General features: G+C 49.8%; 1 protein-coding gene across 8 annotated transcripts in view; it reads right to left on the reverse strand.

Annotated features, from left to right (window-relative positions):
• Window positions 1–5,109, reverse strand: part of LOC140711092 (SH3 domain and tetratricopeptide repeat-containing protein 1-like) — a 47,403-nt gene extending 42,294 nt beyond the window's left edge. For 3 of the 8 annotated variants that reach the window (XM_073014016.1, XM_073014012.1, XM_073014010.1), the window contains exon 1: window positions 2,389–5,109. The gene's annotated coding sequence lies outside the window, so the exon portion shown is untranslated. Of the gene's footprint in view, window positions 1–1,768; window positions 2,216–2,388 lie in introns of those variants that run through there. The other 5 variants (XM_073014008.1, XM_073014009.1, XM_073014015.1 and 2 more) reach the window with 5 other exon arrangements.
• Window positions 5,110–6,309: the final 1,200 nt, after the last annotated feature.

Raw genomic sequence — 6,309 nt, forward strand, 5'->3', positions numbered from 1 at the left:
ACACAGTCATCAACAGTGAAAGTGGAAAAGGCACCTATGAGTCAAAATGACCCTCTGCCCCGCCCTGCCCCACCCTACAAAAAGCTGTTCAGGAGGATTTGGGCTGCTTATGAGAACGCTGTCTGTATTCCCAGGGACAGACAAACGCCTACCCTGGTTAGAAGCTGCGCTGCTCAGTCTCTAGGGTAGAAAGTGCCCAAACCCTCTACCCAAGGAGAAGAGAAGCAAATGGGGTGGCTAGGTTCCAGGATGTGGACTGTTTAGTGTGGTTTCTGCAGTCCAGGTCACCGCCATGGGTGAAGCTCTTCCTTCCTTCTTTTCCACCCAAGTGGCCAAGGTCCTACGGCTGCTGTAGGGCCTCTTCCCTATGAGTCAGCCCAGGCATTCCCCTTCCCTTTCCTTCTGTTTTTTTGAGACGAAGTCTCGCTCTGTCACACAAGCTGTAGTGCAGTGGCATAATCTTAGCTCACTGCCACCTCTGCATCCTGGGTTCAAGCAACTCTCTTGCCTCAGCCTCCCAAGTACCTGGGATTACAGGCACCCGCCAAAACGCCCAGCTAATTTTCATATTTTCAGTAGAGACGTAGTTTCAACTTGTTGGCCAGGCTGCTCTCGAACTCCCTACCTCAGGTGATCCACCTGTCTCGGCCTCCCAAAGTGCTGGGATTACAGGCATGAGCCACTGCGTCTGGCCGAGTCAGCCCAGCCATCCTGACTTTTTGTTCTGGTAAAATTACTTTCTTCTACATCTACCTTCCAAGTAGCTAAATCAGAGATCTGGCCCTTGGGGCAGGCTTGAAGAATCCCTGTTTTTGGTCCTCAAGAGGTCCTACCAGGGTCTGGGACAATTCCAAGACTTGTGTTCTGAAAGAGGAAAGAAACCTCACATACACGGCTCTCGCAGAGCTCAGGCAAGGCTTGGGAGGGCCCTAAGGTTTGGGTGTGCCATCTATGATAACAGCTAAGAGATCTGAAGCCAGCTGTCTGGCTTCAAACCTCAATTCCAACAGCACTGGCTGTTTGATGTTAGACGACGTCCCCAGGCTCGCTGTGGTTCAGTTTCCTCACTGTAAAAGGACCACAATAAGAGAGTTGCTCTGAAAGTTAAGTCAATTGGTGCGTATAGGGTATTCAGAATAATGCTTGGCACATGGGGGACTTCAATAGACACGTACTGAACAGAGTAACTTAGCAATTACTAAATATACTCATGCAGGCCAGGCGCGGTGGCTCACGCCTGTTATTCCAAAACTTTGGGAGGCTGAGGCGAGAGGGTCACTTGAGCCCAGGAGTTTGAGACTAGCATGGGCAACACAGCAATATTCCATCTCTAAAACTGTGTGTAACATACATGTATACATACACTCAAATGTTCACAGTGTATTTATAGTATACAAAATAGCTGGAAAACAGACTTAACTATTCACAATGGTTACTTCTAGAGAAGGGGAAATGCAAATTTCAGCTTTTTACCCCACACATATATTCTTGTATCATCTGAAATATTTAAGCAAATTGTATGTATAAATTTGCCCCGAAACACATAGCAGAACAATGTAGTTTTCACTCAAAAATCTTCAAATCATGATGGAATTGTCCTGTGAAAGTAAAGTTATAGAGATGAAAAGCCTCCCTCCAGCCTAAATGCTCTTTCATATGACCTATATTACACAAACCAATGCAGACACCCCAATCCTTTCCCCACTGTCATAAGAATTTTTCAGTGAACTGCGTTCCCCTTTACAAACTAGATGATAGTTACAGTTACCAGGCAAGAACGTGGATCCAGTTCTGCTTTTTCAAAGGCCAATGTTTCTCCCATAATAGCAATGCATTCTTCAACCGGTCAACTGCCCCCAACACCTGAGCTCTCTGTTGTACACAACTCAACGAGGCCTGGGAGAAAACAGGTGCAAATTTCACTTAGTAACAACACATCCCGCCTGATTCCTCTGCTGGGCTAGTTCTCAAGTCGTCTTTTTCTAAGCTTTCATTCGGCTCTACCACACGTACCTAGGCTGGGTAAAACACTTGACCAGGTTTTTTTTTTCGAGACGGAGTTTCACTGGGTCGCCCACGCCGGAGTGCAGTGACGCCATCTCGGCTCAGAAGCCAGCGCCCGGGTCCATGCAGTCCCCTCCGCGGCAGACGCGGGGAGCCGGGGAGCAGAGGGGACCGGCCCCTACCGGCAGGGCGACCGGGACCCCCGCGCGGGCCCACGCGATATCGTAGCAGGCACGAAGCCCCCGGTGCCACCCGAGGCCGAGACAAAGCCCAGGCGCAAGGACCCCGGATCCCGACCTCGGACCCTGCGGAACCCAGCTCGGAGCCGCCACGCCCGGGGCAGAGACCCCCGCCCGGTCCGGAGACCTCGTTGCCCGTTCTCACCTCAGGCCGCCGCCTCGGAGCGCTGGCTCCTCGCCGCGGCGCCTGGGCCTACTGGAGCGCATCTGAGCAGCCGACAGAGCCGAGGCAGCCTCAACCACGGAGCCCCGGGGCGGGGCCGCTGCCGCCGCTTCAGCCCGTGTTCCACGCTCAGGATCCGGCTGGGATCAAGGAGCTGCAGCTGTCGCGGGGCTGCGGCCGGAACACACACCATGCAGGTGCACAGGGCCCCGCCTGCCGCCCGCCGCCTCGCCCCCAGCGGAGTCGGGCGCCCAGGGCCCGCCCCCCGGCCAATGGGGAGCGAGCCGCGCGGAGAGGGCGGGACCTAGGGGAACAAATGGAGGCTGGGCGGGGCGGTGCTGGGATTGGGCGTACAGGGTTCCGCGGGAGGACCCGACCCAAGAGCTGGCCGGATCCCGGCCTCCTAGAAGACCCAGCTCTATGTCCACCTGCAGTCTGCTCTACAGGACGCGCTCATCTCAAGCCCAGAACTCAGGCTTTTAGGACAGAGAGCGAGAGACAGGCTTGCTTTACAAAAAGTGAAACTGAGGTCCAAGGAATAGGATTGCCTGCTGCTCGAAGTCACGTAGTCCCATTCACTCAGTCACTTTGTGATTCAGCAAACATTTGGAAGCACCTATGGTGGGCTTTAGGAGTGAAGTAGGGCCGGGCGCGGTGGCTCGCGCCTGTAATCCCAGTATTTTGTGGGGCCGAGGCAGGTGGATCACTTGAGGCCAGGAGTTCGAAACCAGCCTGGCCAACAAGATGAAACCCCATCTGTGCTAAAAATACAAAAACTTAGCCGATCGTGGTGGTGCGTACTTGTGGTCCCAGGTACTGGGACCTGTGTAAAACAGGACCTGGACCCTGAAGGCACTCACTCAGGGATGCTGCTGGGATGGGTGGATGCACAGTTCAGGTCTTCATGGTGGCTGAGGCTGACCTCATCCCCATCGCTCTTCTCACAGACACCTGAACACTCATCACTCCCACGCTCACACCCACCACTGAAAGCCTGGCCCCTAATCTGATTTGCCTAACAAGGTCTCCAGATGAACAACATGCTTCCCTATCTCTCCCCTGCTAGGGCCCCACTGTGCTCTGGGATGTACTCAGGGATCAGGAGAACAAAACCTCAGGGAGTGAAAGGACATTCCAGGGTGCAGGCCTCTGCATCCCCCTCCATGCCCTCACCCCTGCCTGACACACCCTCACCCCTGTACCTGGCCAGCTCCTACCAACCCTTAAATTCTCACCAAGTTCAGTGGTGGCAGCCACACCCTAAAGTGACTGACTTCCCAATAACCTATGCCCTTGCATAGTCTTCCTGACCTTGGGTACGAGCAAACCGGTGACTGGCTTCTAACCCATAGAGCCTGGCAAAAGCAATGGGATGTCACTGTCACAGTGCATCACCTTCACACACTTGAGAGAAATGTTCCGCCTGCAGGCGCTGCCGGAGGGAGATGATATGCTGAGAAAAGACCTTTGGAGGGGCCCCGTAGGCAAGGAAGCAAAAAGCTGGGCCCTTGCCAAGCGGGTCCGAGGAAATGAATTCTGCCAGCAACCTCAGCGGACCTGGAAATGGATTCTGCCCTGGTGGAGCCTCAGATGATAATGCAGCCCAGCTGCTTAGCGTTAGATCCCAAACACAGGATCCGCTAAAATGTGCTCAACTCCTAGCTTGCCAAAATTGGCTTAAAGGTGTGTGTTGTTTTAAGCTTCTCAGTTGTTAGTTATTGCCTGTGAAAGTGTTAAAATATGAGACAATAACTTAGGTCCCTTCCCCATCACACACATTCTTCTTTCTGGCATTCATCACAATTATAGTTATTGATTGAAAATCTCCCTCTTGACTGGGTGCAGTGGCTCAGGAGTTCCAGACCAGCCTGGCCAACATGGTGAAACCCCATCTCTACTAAAAATACAAAAATTAGCTAGATGTGGTGGTGCAATCCTGTAATCCCAGCTACTCGGAAGGCTGAGGCAGGAGAATTGCTTGGATCCAGAAGGCAGAGGTTACAGCGAGCCGAGGTGACACCATTGCACTCCAGCCAGAGTGACAAGAACAAAACTCCGTCTCAAAAAAAAAAAAAAATTGTCTCTTGCCACTAGCATGAAGGTCCCATGAGAAGAAAAACGGAAACTCTTGCTCATAACAGTGCCCCAAATGCCCAGCACGGTGTAGTTCTAGGGCAGTGGGTCGATGGTGGAAGCTTCTGGTTGGAGGGCCCAGCTGGCCCTCCCAACTGCCTTCTCCCTGGTGAGGTTCCATTATAGAGAACAGAATAGTTTCTTGCCTTTCTAGAGTCCCTCTTAGTGGGGATTGGCCAAGTGACATTGTCCTGCCCTGGGACACATAAGTGGAAGTTGGCTGAAAGGTTTCTAGCCATGGTGTGCTGGGGCGATTTGAACCAGGACATGAGATCTGACCATCCTTGTTCGGGAATTCTGCAAGTTGGTTGTTCAACACATTCAGTACTTCAAAATATTAAATAATATAAACTCGCAAATTAAAAAATGCATTAGACCAGCAAATTAAAAAATGCATTAGACCAGCAAATTAAAAAATGCATGGCCCACGTCTAACACATTGGAAGCCTGAGGCAGGAAGATCACTTGAGCCCAGGAGTTCAAGACCAGCTTAGGCAAAAAAGGAAGACCCTGTCTCCACAAAAAATTTTAAAATTAGCTAGGCATGGTGGTGTGTGCATCCAATCCTAGCCACTCAGGAGGCTGAGGTGGGAGGATCGCTTGAGCCATCTCTTCAAGGCTCCAATGAGCTATGATAGTGTCAATGCACTCCAGCCTGGGTGACAGAGCCAGACCCTATCTCAGAAATAAGCATATTTCATATATCAATAAATTTATAATAAATGTATATTTATATATACATTTATGTATTACAATTATATATTTAGACGTAAATATATATTTCTTGTTTTATTTATTTATTTTGAGACGGAGTTTAACCCTTGTCACCCAGGCTGGAGTGCAATGATGCAATCTGGGCTCACCACACTCTCCACCTTCCGGGTTCAAGTGATTTTCCTGCCTCAGTCTCCTGAGTAGCTGCGATTACAGGCACGCACCACCATGCCTGGCTAATTTTTGTATCTTTAGTAGAGATAGGGTTTCTCCATGTTGGTCAGGCTAGTCTCGAACTCCTGACCTCAAGTGATCTGCCCACCTCGGCCTCCCAAATTGCTGGGATTACAGGTGTAAGCCACTGTGCCCAGCCTATATGTTATATTTATATATTATAATTATGTATATTAATTTTATATACTTATATATAAATATAAATATAAAAACTTTCCTTGCCTTCTCTTGTTTCTACCTACAGTCAGTCCCATGACTTCAAATACTATCTACATGTAATAATTTTAAATGTATATTTTATATATATATATATATATATATTTTTTTTTTTTTTGAGACGGAGTCTCGCCCTGTAGTCAGGCTGGAGTGCAATGATGCAGTCTCAGATCACTGCAACCTCTGACTCCTGGGTTCAAGCGATTCTCCTGCCTCAGCTTCCCAAGTAGCTGGGCTTACAGGCTCCCAGCACCACGTCCAACTGATTTTTGTATTTTTAGTAGAGACAGGGTTTTGCCATGATGGCTAGGTGGGTTTCGAACTCCTGACTTTAATTTGTCTCCCGCCTCGGCCTCGTAAGGTGCTGGGAATACAGTGCTGGTCAAAATATTTTTCTGTTTCCAAGCACTTTACATGAGAGGAAAGCGGAGAATAAGTCATCTGACACTCTACTGTTAAAAAAAAATCTTTGTGCCTCTCTTCTTTTCATCTTTCCTAAGTGTACATATTACCAAAATGTCTTTAGGTTGAGGTCCCCACGTGAAAACTTTACAGGGTGTCGAGTTCTCAGCCACCCTCCTGTCTTTTCCTAGTCCTGGTATTTTA

Source organism: Chlorocebus sabaeus, unplaced genomic scaffold (genome assembly GCF_047675955.1).
Source record: "Chlorocebus sabaeus isolate Y175 unplaced genomic scaffold, mChlSab1.0.hap1 unalloc_scaffold_152, whole genome shotgun sequence".
NCBI classification, from domain to species: domain Eukaryota; kingdom Metazoa; phylum Chordata; class Mammalia; order Primates; family Cercopithecidae; genus Chlorocebus; species Chlorocebus sabaeus.